Raw genomic sequence first — 16,026 nt, 5'->3', positions numbered from 1 at the left:
AACCACAACCGCTGTCACTACCTATTAGCCCTGTGATGATGCACTATAACTCCGCCTTCCAGCCAACGCCTGCAGGGGATTGGCTCCCGTCTGGAGACCCCGACACGCCGTTAGCTTCCCGACGTTTTCCAGAAGATAAATCTACTTCCTGTTCGTTCAGTGGCGTCTTAGTTCTTGTGTCGGCTGAAGCTCTCAGGTGAGACAGCGACTCGTCTCGTCGTGTTCAGGTCCGACGGATCCTGATTGAAGTGGGGGGAGGGGGTGTGACGCCGTCGAACAAGTCCAGAGCCCTCTGGGAAATCAACCGGGTTCATCCCTGACTATCAGACAGGAAGTCGTTTCTTCACGGCAACGCCGGAGTCCCTTCGGTCGAACGTTCGCCGAGTAGAACCGACAGAACAGGTGGCGAGCGTCATCCCATCGGTCCCGACCCGGGTCGACGACATCCAGGTGTTCTCCTCTGATCCCGAGTCTTCAGATTCAGAACAAATATTTACGAGCTGTCCGTTCGAAGCCTTTCCTTGAGACGAGACAGACCAGAGAGGATTCTGGGAAATGGTTTCAATCATTATTTATGCCTAAATTCTGTACGTCTGATGTGTATGTCAGCTAATCAAACAGGTTGTAGATGGGATGCTAGTTAAGTGCGACTTCCATTGAGATGGTTGAGGAGGTTTGTCTGATGCGTGTGGATCTTACATGTGAAACATTTCCACAGTTTCCGTATAAATATGTTTATCAAGTAATTCAAACATTGATTGATCTTCATCTCCATGTTGTTGTTGTTGTTGTTTTTCCTATCAGAACGTCCTTGAAACTTCCTGTAGAAACCTTCATCTTCTCCGGTCGCTCCGCTAACGACAGTTGTTTTGGTCTCACTTCCTCTGAAGCTATACGTAGCTGCTAACGCTAGCTGCTAGCGCCGCAGCTCCATCATGTGATCCGGGTTCAGGAACGGTCGTCGTCCTTGTTGACAGATTTCACAAACATGTTTCTCCTAGAATCCCGTCTGTCCCTCAGGGACTGGCTCCGCCCTGTCAATCATCCGTCTCAAACAGCCTCTGACATCACAGATGCCCCCCGCCCCCTTGAACCCCCCCAGCTGTCAGAGCGATACAGATCCTTTGAACCACTGCGGTTTCCTCTCACCTGATTGGACGGATCAGTCTGACACAGTCGGCTTCAGCTGTTGTTCGAAGCCTCCTTGAAAGCTTGTGTGTGTATGTGTGTATGTGTGTGTGTGTGTTTACACATGATGCCAGATGGGGACGTCGCCCCCGGAGCATCTTTGTGGGGACGTGCGTGGGTTCTGGGCCGGATGGTGGGCGTTGGCCTCTGATGAGCAGGAAACAAACTGATTACAGGATCATTTAAAGACACCAGACGTGTTTACCCTCCCCGCCGCCCCCCCATTAACACGCAGGTATAAACGATGATGTCATGTTTATTCGCTGCTAATTGGTGCACCTGGGTTCTTGTTGCCAGATGTGAAAAACCCACAGGTGTGATAACGAATGATTGGTTCTTCCTCATTCCTGTCACGTTTTCAGCCAATCAGACGGTTTGATTTTTGTTCCTGAAGTTTGGAAATCATTTTAAAAGTGATCTGGAAGAATGGAAGGAAGGAGAAATCTAAAAATAAGTTTATATTTAAAGTTAAAAGAATCTGCTGCTGCAAAACAAATAAACCAAATCAAGCAAAACAAACAAACCGAAAACAAGCAAAGACTAGAGGCTTGTTAACAAGGATGGATGACTCAGTACAGCTGGTAGGTTGGCTACGCCTCCCAGGCTTACCCGAAAAGATTTTTTACGCCCTAAATTAACCAGAATTCTTCAGTGCAACCTGTAAACATTAGCATTAGCTTAGTATCACCCTCTGTTAACTTGCTTCCGGTGAGCTGCGTGACCCTCAAGTGACCTCTCTTACGCGTCTCCTGCTTGTCGGTTGGGGGGCGTGGTTTTGACTCGCCAATCCACTGTCGCTCCAACTGGCTGTTGATTGGTCAGAATGACGGAGCGTCTCGACGGAGCTGGAAAACAAACTTTGTGACTCATCATCAGACTGCAAGTCGTTTCTAAAAACCCACAGAGCGGCTCGCCACCGCCACCATGGATGTTAGACAGTTTGTCGGTTTTTGTCGTCATTAATATTTGATTTCCAGATATTTTTATAAAGGCTATTCTCGATGCGCGACCACGATGGCACTCCGCTGAGAGCGCCGTCAGACCTCCGCAGGGAGATCACGCGGCACTTCACTGACGAGGCATTTCCCAGCAGGCCTTTGTTTCTGCGGTTTTAAACCAGTTCTGATCTAAGCGACGGATCCATTTGTCGAATTTAAGTCAGATTCAAAGGCGTTTAATGCATCGATGGGACGCTTTTCTGTTCACAACGTTTTGGCCATTAGAAAGCGCCCCCTAGTGAACGAATTAAGAACAAGCTAATAATGAAGTATGCATCTATCAAAAAATCATATCCTTCAATATTTTGATGAGGGTGTCGACCTCTAGAAATAATTGAGGTAAAATAATCTCTTGGTAAACATCTGGTTTCTAGCAGCATGCTAACAAAGAAGAGATTAAATAGAAGGAATAATAGCATGTAAATTAAATCGGATTCATCCTCACGACGGCGTTTGAATTAGAAATTAGACAGTATTAAAATGATCGCGGCGCCTCCGTTAATCAGGTGCGTTAATTAGATCCGGTCCCCAAAGTCCAGAAGGTTCTGAAACACCAGCGGGAGACGCGCCGCGCCATGATGAAAGACGGCTTCGCGTTGAGGTCGGGACTCCAGGAAAACCTCAGTGTGGATATTATTATTATTATTATTATTGTTGTTGTTGTTATTAATAATCTTAGTGGTATAAATAAAGGTCTTGATTTATTTCCAGGTGTTCCGCAGGTGAGACGGGCTAACATTAGCTATGCTACTTGACTAGATGTTCCTCTAGCGCCACATGATAATGTTCGCTAACGTTAGCTATTCTGATGACCAGGTGTTTCCTCAGGTGTCACATACTAACTTTAGCTAACATTAGCTATGGTATTTGACCAGGAGTTCCTCAGGTGTCACATGCTAACGTTAGCTAACTTTAGCTCCAGCTTCCAGTTTCTTGGGGTTTGAACTAAATCCTGAAGTGATTCTGTTGAAGTCTTCAAAACAAGCTTCAGTCGTCTGAACCAGTTTCAGCTCCTTTGGTCGTCGACCCCCCCCCCCCCTCCTCGCTACCCTCCCATAGCCCCCCCCCCCACCCTGCAGTCAGTTCCTGTCCTAGATTCATCAGCTCTCTTCTCCTCCGTCATTCACCGTCGTCAGTCTTTTTCTCCTCTTCCTCAGTGCTTCACCCCCCACCCCCCCAAAGTAAACTGGAGCTCTGTTGCCATGACGTTAACCCCTCAGGACATGACGTGACCTCCGAGTTCAAACATCCACACCTTTATTTGACACACGAACGCAACATTTCCCTGAGTTTATTGGTGCTCGCTTTGATGTCATGGCTGGCTTTGACCTCTAGGGGGCAGCAGACGAAGAACCGCTTTTTAAATGTCGCTAAACTGGTTGGGAAACAGCAATCCTGCCACCATCATTAGGTTTCAGCTAGCATGTCAGGAACATGCTAGATAAAATTAAGGACAATTAAGATGAGAGCTCATTTAAACTTTAACGAAATATGCTTCTAGCAACAAACATTTTATCTGTGTAGCATAAAGCGCTAACAGCTGAGTAAAATAAGGAAAAGTTACTTCCCGAACAACACAAAAATAATTTTTTAATGTATTTTCTTTCTTAAATTTGACTTTGACATCAAAATTAATAACATTGAGGTCAAAATCTGGAACTAAGGAATAATTATTAATTGTTACAGAAAACATGTGACACATGTGCGCTAAAGGCAGCTAACGAATCAAATCGTTATCGCTAATGTTAATGTTTGCAGCTATATGAGTAAGTAGTGAGTTAGCTCTCTGTTTGTGCTAATATTAGCTGCTAAGAATCTGTTACCTGTGATCCATACCAGGTTTTTTTTTTTGCTGACTCAGCCTTTCCGTGGCGACTGGTGTTCCCAGGGCGGTCTAAGTAGTGGGCGGCGGTATAAATCATGAGCGGCGGTCTAAATCTCTGTTTGTGGGTCAGATGTAAATAAATCCAGACCCGTCTGTCAGGTCTCAGATAATCCTGGATCACATGTTCAGGAACATCATCCATGTTCTGGGGTTGTTCAACACAGACTGGTCACATGACCCGACCTCACCGGTGCTGAGTCAGTGTGAACACTCAGCTAATCTGATGTTTCTAACCAATCAATCAGACTGCTCTCTGTACATTTTGTTTGTTTGTTGTTTCCGTGTCGATTGTTATTCAATTTCTTCCCCACCGTTGCCGTGGAGACCGCTCATGTCACTCCAGTCGTGTTGGTTTCAGACGCCGTTCAATTATTTCCATTTCTTAGGCCGACAACGAGCGGCCAATCAGATGCTATTTAAGAACCGCTGTTTGTTTCCGTTTCCATGGCGACAAATTGGATTTTGATTTTATTCTCAGACGCCGTTGGTTACTTTCTCGACGTGAACCTGACCGCGTCCGCGGTTCTGGAGCGGCGGCGTCGGACGTTTAAAAATAGATCCCAGATTGGATTCTAAATAAACGTCCAATCGGAACTGGTCCTCCTGAACGCTTGCGTCTGATTGGTCAAGAGGAGTCGCAGTTCTGACAGTCTATTTGGAATATTTTTAGTATTTGATTCCAATAACGACGTCATTATTGGCTCACTGTATTTTGGGCTGATCAATGAAACGTATTGTTAAATCGTGGCTCGTTTCAGGAACCTGGATCCTGAAGCGACGGCAGGCGTTAGCGAACACGCTAACGAGACGCCGCGACCTGACGGTTTGATTGACACCGAGGCGCGCGATAATAAACGCGCTAATTAATGACCTCATTAAGGAGGCGGCGTCCCGCTGATTGGAGCGGCTCCGATGTTTAGTGTTAATCAGGATGATATTGTTAGCAAAAGGTTAGCGAGAGAAAACCTAATCAACCAATCAGGAAAGATGTGAGCTCAGCTGATTTAGCAGGTAGCTAAAAAAGAAAAACACAAGCTAATTGAACAGGATGATCCAGAGGCACGTTTAGAGTCGCTAATGGTGACATCATCCTGTCGTCACGGTTACAGAATCATGTTTAGCTGCAACGTAAATAAAGAGCATCTGGAGTTATTTGACTGTAGCATCCATCTACGTCCTATTGGTTAGCTAGCATCCTAGCTACATGCTATTGTTTAACTAGCATCCATCTACATGTTATTGTTAGCTAGCATCCTAGCTACATGCTATTGTTTAACTAGCATTCACCTACATCCTATTGGTTAGCTAGCACCTAGCCTGCAGGGAGTAAGTAGGCGTGGCTTAGTCCATCGTCAGTCCGTTGTTTGTTCTCAACTTTCTTCATGTCAAACGTTCCGACGTTGTGTTTCAGCTCTGAATCCGTCCGACTGACGTCTTTCTGTGAGTCCTCATTAGCCCCGCCCCCCTAGTGACATCATCCGTCACAAGCCCCTTTTTGTTTCCCAGACGCTGTGGCGTAGCATCGACATCTAAGGACCCGCCCCTGTCCGTTGAAGCCACTCCTCCTTCGAGAACCTGATCTCCCGTCCTGATTGGACACCGTCTCGCAGCGGCGTACGGGGGGAGGGGCAGATAAGGGGGCGGTGATTTGTTTGCTCCTGTTAAAATTTCAATTTTCCAGCCGGGGGACGTCGGTTCCACACGAACGGGAATGAAAATGTTGTTCCAGGAGCGTCTGGAGGGTTCTTGACTTTAAATGAAATTTGGCGCGGCGACCGTAAATCTCTGGTTTCTACGGGACGCTGACAGGCGACGGATTCCGGCGCGGATCGGGGGAGGGGGGAGGGGGGTTTGATGTCTTCCTGCTTCCTGCTTAGAATTCAGTTTGATTTTTAATTCATGTCTCGATCACAACGAGTCGTCCCTCGACGTTTGAGATGTGGAATTTAAAATTTATTTTTTAGAAGCCGACAAATTCCTGTCCCCGCCCCCTCGCATTTCATCATAGCAGTTTGATCCGCCCCCTTTTAGGACGACAACCAATGAGAACCCAGAGTTTACTCTACAGATCCGAGACGTCTGCTTTGATTAACAAAGAAAAACCCAGCTTCTTTGTCATTTCGACCTGTTGGGGGCGTGGCATCTGCGGCGCAGCCCTGGTAACGTAACCTCAGAGGCCTTGTCGCCGCGCCGACATGAAACGGCGTCGTAGCAGTGGCGCCGCTGAATATTCATGAGCTCTGCTGCTCTGTATTCCCATCCCTCGTGTCGGAGAAAGTTTTACAAGAGCCGCGCCGTCGTCTCGACAAATCACGCCGCGTCCTCGCCGTCGGGAAGAAGAAGTCGTACCTTCAGCTTCTCGGCGGAGGAAATGGCGGCAGAATGGCGTGGTCACGTGATCGTTTCGGGTCAGAATCCCACAGCTTCCCATCGGAGCGTCGGATGCCGATCAACGCACCGGTTCCCAATGGGTAGGCTCCCCCCCCAGAGACGCTGGGAATTAGCGAGCACTTATCTCTGGTCTGCAGCCGTATTGGCTGGCCTTATCTGCGGGGGGGCGGCGGCTTCGGCGTCTCCAGCGAATCCTTCAGGTGGGACGCGATTGTGCTGCGGATTAAGGATGGAAAAGTCGCTCTGGTTTTGTTTTTCAACTTTTCCCGCCGTTTTGCGTCAAGGATGCCGCTAACGTGCTAACACGCTAACGTCGCTTTTTCGCTGTTTCGTCTCGATGATCCCGGTTCTGATTGGACGCTGGTGTCGACCGCGTTTGAATAAGATAAAACGGAGGATATTTCTGCCTTATTGGTTACCATGGTAACATGTTTACCTGAAGGGGTCCTGATATTTTCTCTTGGATCAGAACAAGGTACCTGGCTCCTCCCCCCCCAGAATTTTTAAAAAACTTTTTGAATTTTTTTTTTTAACGAAAAGAGTGCTGACTCAGCGTCTGACTGGCGCGGCCCGACTCTGACGGAACGGTGCCGAGAACCGGGTCGCCGTTTAATTCTCCTGATCCAACAAAGCGGCCGCCGCCTCGCCGTCGCCGCGGCGACACCACTTCGTCCTTTCGTCGAACACAAACAGAGAGGAAGTGAAATCTGTCCGACTCGTCCGTCCGCTGCTTCGTCTCTGTCAACAGGAACAAATATTTGCAGAGTCGGACCTCCAGGAACAGAGTGCATTGTGGGGGATCAACTCAAAGATGAAGTCTCTCCAGAGACGCCGCTGACAGAATGTAGGATGAGCGGCGTCGGACGGCGCGTACGACGACGGACCAGCATGTGCGCTAGCTAGCATGACCTCCAGCTAACGGATAAAGGAAGTACATTGTAACACCTTGACCTCCTGGGCTCTGATTGGTCGCCTTTTGATCCCTATCTAGTTTCTGGCGATGAAAGCATTTCGCCGTTTTCCTTTTAATCGTCTCACCTGATCAAATGAGCAGCGCCGCAGATGAATTCTGGGATAATCCCCGACCAACACGACCTTTAGCGAATGATATTTCGGATGCGGCGCGATAAATAACTGGCGTCTTCATCTGCGACAGATTTAGCTTCTTTACTCATTAGAGTTTTTATCTTTAAATGTTATCGCGGCGCGTCTTCGTCTCGGCGGTGACACGCGGTTAAACACACATCGGAGCGCTCGCCGGCGCTCAGGTGGGGACCCGCCCCCTCGCCGCCTCCGGGTCGCTCTTACAGTAAATCGAGTCGCGTGCCGGCTAAGTGCATCGCTAGCAAATAAATCTGGAGCCTCTTCTGAACTAATTTTCTGGAGGCTCTCCTCATAAAACATCCCGCTGCGATCTCTCCGGGCGCCGGCTTTTCATTCGCCGCTGCCTTTGTAACCGGAGCGCGGGACTATTACTCTACTCTCCGTAATGGAGCCGCCAGATTGGCCCCCGTCTCTCCGTCTTTTCTCATCCTCCTTGTTAGGAGGAAGTGGAGCGGATCGTTTGTCCGGAGGAGCTTTGGTCGTTTAAGGGTCGCGTCGCGTCACGAATCACCGCCACGTTAAAGCCCGACTCCGGCCAATTTAGACGGGCAGACGGCGCTCCGCCTGCGTTTGATTGATGCTTGGGATGTTTGTGGGCTTCGGGACACGGCTACAGGAAGGCTAGCTGTAAAGAGTCATTTTTAAAGAGTCAATTTAAGCTAAATCAGGAAATCTTCAGGAAACCAGCAGAAAATAGTTCCTGAAAACACTGTGGCTAACGTTAGCATGTATCACCTGTTCAAACACTGTGGCTAACGTTAGCATGTATCACCTGTTCAAACACTGTGGCTAACGTTAGCATGTATCACCTGTTCAAACACTGTGGCTAACGTTAGCATGTATCACCTGTTCAAACACTGTGGCTAACGTTAGCATGTATCACCTGTTCAAACACTGTGGCTAACGTTAGCATGTATCACCTGTTCAAACACTGTGGCTAACGTTAGCATGTATCACCTGTTCAAACACTGTGGCTAACGTTAGCATGTATCACCTGTTCAAACACTGTGGCTAACGTTAGCATGTATCACCTGTTCAAACACTGTGGCTAACGTTAGCATGTATCACCTGTTCAACACTGTGGCTAACGTTAGCATGTATCACCTGTTCAAACACTGTGGCTAACGTTAGCGTAACATCTGAGGAAACGCCTGGTTAGACACTACGGCTAATGTTAGCATGTAAGAGCTGTTCAAACACTATGGCTAACGTTGGCATGTAACACCTGATGAAACACTGGCTAATGTTAGCATGTATCACTTGAGGAAACACCTAGCTAGACACTATGGCTAACGTTAGCATGTAATACTTGAGGAAAGACCAGGTTAAACACTGTGGCTAACGTTAGCACGTATCACCTGAGAATGGACAAACATCATAGCTAACGTTAGCACATCTATGCTAGGACGATGGCTGATGTTACAGGACTTCAAGTGGTTGAGATCAGCTGATCAGGTTGTAATGGCCCCTCCCCCTCCGATCAGGGACGTTTGACACACGAACTAGTGCTTCGTTCCTCTTGGCCCCGCCCCCCGGCGCCGTCCTGCAGCAGCGTTTTGCATTCAGGAGGAATTCTCCTTCGTTTCTAATTAGGATGAAGTGGGACTCTGGCAGCGTTCACAGGCGGCGTCACGTCGCCACTGCTTTAATCAATAGTGCCTTAATTTTTCTCTGCTCTCTGATTGGTCTCTGGGAGAGTTGAGGACGAAGCGCTGGGGTGTTTGATTCTGAGAACGACGACCGAGAAAACAAACCCGTGTTCTCGACTCGATGAGGAAAAGAAACGTTTGTTAGCCAGGAAGACAACGTCCAACGGATCTGTGACATCACCTGTAGCCACGCCCCCCCTGCAGCAGGAAGCACAAGGGTGTGAAACAGTCCAGGTTCACTGGGTGAAACAGTCCAGGTTCACACAGTGAAACAGTCCAGGTTCACGCGGTGAAACAGTCCAGGTTCACTGGGTGAAACAGTCCAGGTTCACACAGTGAAACAGTCCAGGTTCACGCGGTGAAACAGTCCAGGTTCACTGGGTGAAACAGTCCAGGTTCGCACGGTGAAACAGTCCAGGTTCACACAGTGAAACAGTCCAGGTGTAGGCGTGGTCTGTCTGATCTTTAATATTTTAATTCCTCTGATCTCAGATCTGTGATCTGACCTTTCATTTTAATCCCAGGATTAGCTAATCCAAGTCTAAACATGAACATATCGGTTCGTCGTCCACTCTGTTTGTTCTATAAAGAACAAGAAGTATAAAACCAGACATATATTTTATTTTCATGCAGCACCAGTGATATTTATCACTTTAGCGCTAACAGCTAACCTTTAGCTCTCGCCTTGACGTGCTGGGACTGGATTAACGATGTGTGGTGTTATTTCAGATTAAACAGTTGTTTTTGTCATCTCATCTATCACCCCTTAAGGTGACGACGGCTGCTGACGTGGGCAAATTTTTAGAGAGTAGCGAGCGCCACGGTTAGCGGTGATTTCCATCATAACCATCCGCCTGATGGCAGTGATTCAACTTATTGGGGAAATAACGACCAGTTTAGGTTTTTAATTAATTAAAAGTGCTTAAAACTCACATCTTCTCAATTTTCTAGGATCGTAACGTTTTTAAAACCAGATTGTTCTTCGCTTCATAAAACGGATGGAATATTATCTTGTTTTCATACGTGATCCTGGATCAGATTTGTGGTCATGTGACCTTTTCTCCGTCGCTACATTAAACTCAAGGGAATTTTTTTCTGTCAAACTTCAGGCGGCGTTTCATCTCTTTCATCCCTCGTTTCAGGAAACGAGCTTCAAAAAAACACTTCCTGCTAAAGTTAGCCATGCTAACGTGGCTAACATTAGCCATTGTGTGTCACCTGTGGAAACACCTGGTTAAACACACTTGGTAAAATTAGCAGGTATCACCTGATAAAACTCATACCCTGTGGCTAACGTTAACGTTTCACCTGGGGAAACATGCTAACGTTAACCTGTATCACCTGAGTAACCACCTGGTTAAACGGGAAGAAGTGATGGAACATCATCTTGTTTTCATACGTGATCCTGGGTCAGATTCTTGGTCATGTGACCTTTTCTCTGTCGCTAAATTTACCCTCTACGGAAGTTTCCGTCAAACTTCAGGCGCCGTTTGTTCTTTGTCGTCCTCGCTCTCGTCTCTTTCATCCCTCGTTCTCACTTCATCTTTCCTGAATAATTCTCCCTGTATTATTCAAATCATCACGCCGTCCTCCATCTTGATTCGCCGACATTAAAAAAAAAAAGGAGCCGCATTAATTTCCATTAGCACGAATGCTAACACCTGGACGCGGCGCCGATCAGAGCTGTTCTTCCTGCAGCAGATGTCGGCTTTGACTACTTCCTGAACGCAGCGGCGCCTCAGATCTCCGCCCGGCGTGAGGTCGGCGTCGCGCCCCTCTGAGCGGTTAGAGCGAAGGCGGCGGCGACCCGGGGTCAAGTGGCGAGTCCCTCCCCCCTGGGCGAGAATGGAACGGCGAGCAGATGCTGCCCGTCTGGCGTTTGATGCGTTTATGTTCAGTCGACGGATCCTGTTGGTTCAGAGTGTTTGATGTGAGTTTACAGTCAAACGGCGCCATTTCAGGTCGGACTTCCTGTTCCTGTGAGGTTTGGCGTTTTGAAGCGAACCCGGTATTTAGGTCGACGCCCAGAGAGCAGCTGGTCGGCGTTCAACTGATGACAGTCTGGTCACCTCTCTTCTGATTGGATGAGAACCTGGATGGCGTGGATCCAAACCTGCCGTCGCCATCGACGCGAAAAAAAACAAGCGTGCTTTGAACGCACCACGCCTCATCAAGACGGGATCGGATCCATCAACCTCCGCCCACCCGCCGCGCCGCGGAACGTATTCTTCTAAACACCTGAAGAGGATGTAGACGAGGATTGACAGTTTGTCGGCGTCGTCGCCACCTCCTGCGGTACCGGGGGAGCAAAACCCTGATGGGCGTCGCCGCCCGGTCATCACGTTCCTCGTTAGTCGGGCGGGGTCATCGGATTGAGTTCGGGCTGACCAAGCCGTTTAGAAACGCTGTCTCCGCCCATTGTGGGCGGGGTCTGTAACCAGGTAGTGCATAGGAGGTCTTTTCAAGCGGTTCGGCGCCGTGACGGGTCTTAAGATTCAGGTTTTTTTCTTCCGTCGGTTCTAATTTACGTTTTTAAAGATTAGAAGTTAATTCTGGCGGTGGAGTCGTGATCTTCGGGTCATCAGGAGTTTGAAAAAGACATTTAAGCGTTGATGAAACGTCGGAACGGATTCACCGCCATCTTCATCTGATCTCTTTTTAATGATGGATGTTTTTGTCTGGAGGCCGGCGCCGCTTCGTTCCGTCGGTTTAACCTCATTTAACGCGCCGGCGAGCGTTTTATTAAAGATCGTGCAGGAAGAGAAGTTCGTTAAATGAGCGACTTTTAATCTGCGATTGTCTGTGATTGGTCAGTTCCAAACGACTCCAGGTAATGGGTTACGTTAGCCGTTAGCCGTCGCTAAGAGACCCGCCGATCTTCGGGTTGTGAAAGTTCGTTTTGTAAATCAGCTAAAATCAATCCGAACAAATTACAAAGACATCAAAGGAAACTTTTCCCTGCGCCATCCCGCGGCCACGCCCTCTGGTGGGCGGAGCCAAATCTTTTACATCATCTTCAGTTCCGTCCTTCCCTTCCAACGCAGACCTGGACTCCCAAATGAAGACATTTATCCTGAACAATATTCCCCGCTTTGATGTCTTAACGACGGTGGTGCGTTCAGGCACCTTTTCGGACCGTAGGAGATGATTTTTAGTAATCCCTCTCGGCTTGTGCGGAAACATCTTTATTTTATCTCATTTATTTTTGTAATTTATCACCCGTTTTATCTTCTTCCTGTCGTCTTTAATGGCGCCCGAAGTAAAAGATGGTGGAACGAGTTTTTCTTCCTTTAGCGAACACGCCTGATGTCAAAGCGGTCCCACCGGCGCCACCGACCGTTTTTAGCTCCAAACGAATGTCAAAGACAAAATTCAGCAACTGGATGGCGCGCCGGCGCTCCGGCGCTGCGGCGCTGCGGCGCTGCGGCGCTGCGGCGCTCCGGCTCGGGACAACATTTGGCTTTGATGTCGGAACATCAGGATTCGTTCGAGTCTATCCCTAAATGTCGACCAATCAGGTGTGCCGTTCTGTCCTGTCATCGACTCCAGGCTCGTATTTCTGCCTCCACTTGACTCCTCGTTGGTCTTCGCCCCCCCCTGCCCCCCCCAATGGCAGGGGTGACACTTGAGCGACGCCGGGGAGCAACAGTCGTGTTGGTTTATGGTCCGTCGATAACGGCGCCCTCGCCGTCGATTGACTCGGCCCCACAAACTGTGACTCGCCCTTTTTTTTTTATTGAGCTCTCCTCCGGCGGCCTTGAGGGGGCGCGGCCTGACAGATCCATCGGGGGGTGGGGGTGGGGGGTCAGTGATGTATGTCTGGGCGCGGCGCTCTGATTAGCGTGGGTAGCATCGGATCGGTGTAAAGGTCAGAGTTCATCGACGCAGGAGTTCATGGATTTTGTTTCAGCGCTCCCGTCGGCCGATCGATCGGACCGCCGTCGCCGATGATGGATGGCGGCGCTCAGGAGGCGGCGGCGCTGAGCGCTGATTACTTCCTGTTTGCTATGAGCTTGACTGGAAACAGATGCTAACCGGGCTAACTGAGGAAACGGCCACAGCGACTGGATGCTGTCTCCGTAGTGACGAGATAGCATGTTGCTATCAGGCTGACCGGTTAATGCTAGCGTAAATGCTAAGCTAATGGTATCCAACCCCAGTAACTGACCACATTACAATGTCAAAGTAGCCTGTTGTAAACAGCTAATGCTAACATTATTAACGTTGGCTGTTTTCAATGGGCTAGCATGTTAGCATTAGTTGTTTTTAAACTGTAACATTTTATCATTTATTGTTTTAAACGGGTCAGCCTGTAGAAAACCTGTTGACAACAACTAAACTAAAACCGCTAATGCTAACGTGTTAGCCTGTTGAAAAACAAATGATGCTAACATGTCGCAGACTCGCTAATCTCAACGATGCCGTAGCCGTTGGGCTAATTTGTGACTAAAAATTGTCTGATAGCAGAATGCTAACTGGTTGTCTGGTGTTAGCACGTTGCTAACATGCTAAAGAGACCAAACGCTCCTCCTCTTCCTCCTCTCCAGTTTGCTAACATTCAAAGCTTTTGACGCGCCACGGTTAGATTGCACAGACCTCCTCTTCCTCCTCTTCTTCCTCCTCCTCTTCTTCCTCCTCTTCCTCCTCCTCTTCCTCCTCCATCCAGCTGCAGTAGCCGCGGCGTCGCTCTGAACCGCATCGCTAATGCGGCGGCCTTTCATTTGATTCCTGCAATAACTCTCCAGCGCCGAAGGAGGCGGCGGCATCAATTTTGAATCAACCTGTATGAAGGATAAAACACACACACACACACACACACACACACACACACACACACACACACACACACACACACACACACACACACACACACTTCCCGCAGGTTTGGGGGAAATTAATAATTCACGTGCGTTTCTGGCGTCTCGCGTGTTCTCCTTTATGATTCGGGGGAAACGGCGCCGATGGGAGGAGCTCTGAGGAGTGATTACGACTCAGCAATAACGCCACCGCCCCCTTAATGAAGTCGAGGATGGATCGACGGCGGCGAGTTTATTGCTATTCGGGGAGGCCACCCGGCGCCTGTGGAGGGTGTAGGGAGGCCGCGAGGAGGCTAATGAAGGGACGGCGGCGGCGGCGCCTTCGTCCGAGGCGGCCATGTTTATCGACAGGATGTTTTCTTTAGCCTCATTAGCGGCGAGGGAACGGCCTCACGCTAACGGCGTCGGCCATGTTTCACCAAGGAGGAGGAGGAGGGGGAGGAAAAGGGGACGGCGCCGTGCGACGCATAACTTCCTGTCGTTAAGCAGCTGCTTGTTATGCGCGGTGGCGTGCGATGTAAATGACGCCAGGTGCGTTCCGCCGGCAGGTGCAACCTTTTCCCAGCGATCGTTACCGTCTTCGACCTTTTGTCAATAAAGCTTCGCCGTCTGGGCGAAGGTGAACTTTGCTCCGGCCCACTCCATCACCGGCGGGACGCTGACGCTGCCTACTTCCTCCCGCCGCTGACCTTTTTCCGGCGGAGCGCGGCGGCAGGAATTGAGCTAATGTATGCCGCCAGATGTCCGACATCCGCGCTGCGGCGCGCTAGCCTGATGAACGCGCGTGTTTCCCATATGTCGCCACGGCGACTTCGACTTCCCGCGTCTCACGATGTGAGACGACGCAATTAGATTTTAAACGATGCTTGCAGCAGGTCGGGATAATCAGACATGAATAATGGATCGCGAGAAGTTCTTAAAGAGACGGCGCGCAGCGCTGGCGAAGAGATTGTCTAAGAGCGTTAGCCGCTAAGTTGCTAGCGAGGAGCGGCAGGAAGTTACTCAAAACTATAAATACATGTAGCAATAAAACGAACGTATAATCCGATGGAACATGATTTAACTTCCTGGTCTTTAATCTTCGTTTATTTGTTCTTTTTTAAATCTTCTTTGTTCTGAAACTCGACTTTAAATCCTTCTGGACCAGAGTTCTGACCTTTGACCCCCGAGTCGCTGCAGGATTTAGTCTGATCCCTGTAAAAACCAGACGGAGCTTTCGACAGCTGTGATCCTCTGACCAATCAGATCCAGTCGTCACCTGATGATGACATCATCGCATCAACGAAAGGATTTTAGTTGTTTTATGAATAATTTAATGATCATCTCATATTTAATGAAACAGTCCAGGTTCACACGGTGAAACAGTCCAGGTTCACACGGTGAAACAGTCCAGGTTCACGCGGTGAAACAGTCCAGGTTCACACGGTGAAACAGTCAAGGTTCACACAGTGAAACAGTCCAGGTTCACGCAGTGAAACAGTCCAGGTTCACGCAGTGAAACAGTCCAGGTTCACGCAGTGAAACAGTCCAGGTTCACTGGGTGAAACAGTCCAGGTTCACACAGTGAAACAGTCCAGGTTCACACAGTGAAACAGTCCAGGTTCACACAGTGAAACAGTCCAGGTTCACACAGTGAATCTTTTGTTTTCATTTAGTTTTGTCTTTTTTTTCTTTGTGATTTATGTCTGTATTGATCGTTTTTATTGATCTTCTCTCTCTCTCCTCTGGTCGCCACCCCTTCTGGATCCGATCAGGTGAGTCCAACCAATCCCGTTTCTTCTTCTTGATGTTGGTGATGGTTTCTTTGCTGTGATTGGATCTTGCTTTTTGACTCCTCCCACTGATTGACAATCAAACATACAGTTTGTCACGTTGGTCTGTTGGTGGTTCTGTCTTCCTATTGGCTGACTCGTTGTGACCCGGTCATTGGATGAGAGGTTGTGGTTCTGACTTGTGGTCGCCATGGTGACGAGAACATTCGACCTTCGCTTCTG

At 48.8% G+C, this 16,026-nt stretch overlaps 1 protein-coding gene across 1 annotated transcript in view; it reads left to right on the top strand.

The window, feature by feature from the left end:
- tmem132e (transmembrane protein 132E) overlaps positions 1–16,026 on the top strand; it is a 131,872-nt gene that overhangs the window by 10,651 nt on the left and 105,195 nt on the right. The gene's annotated exons all lie outside the window — the stretch shown is intronic.

This window comes from Antennarius striatus, chromosome 13, assembly GCF_040054535.1.
Source record: "Antennarius striatus isolate MH-2024 chromosome 13, ASM4005453v1, whole genome shotgun sequence".
In the NCBI taxonomy this organism is placed as follows: domain Eukaryota; kingdom Metazoa; phylum Chordata; class Actinopteri; order Lophiiformes; family Antennariidae; genus Antennarius; species Antennarius striatus.
Note: the sequence above shows the minus strand (reverse complement) of the source record. Positions and strands in the feature narration are given on the sequence as shown.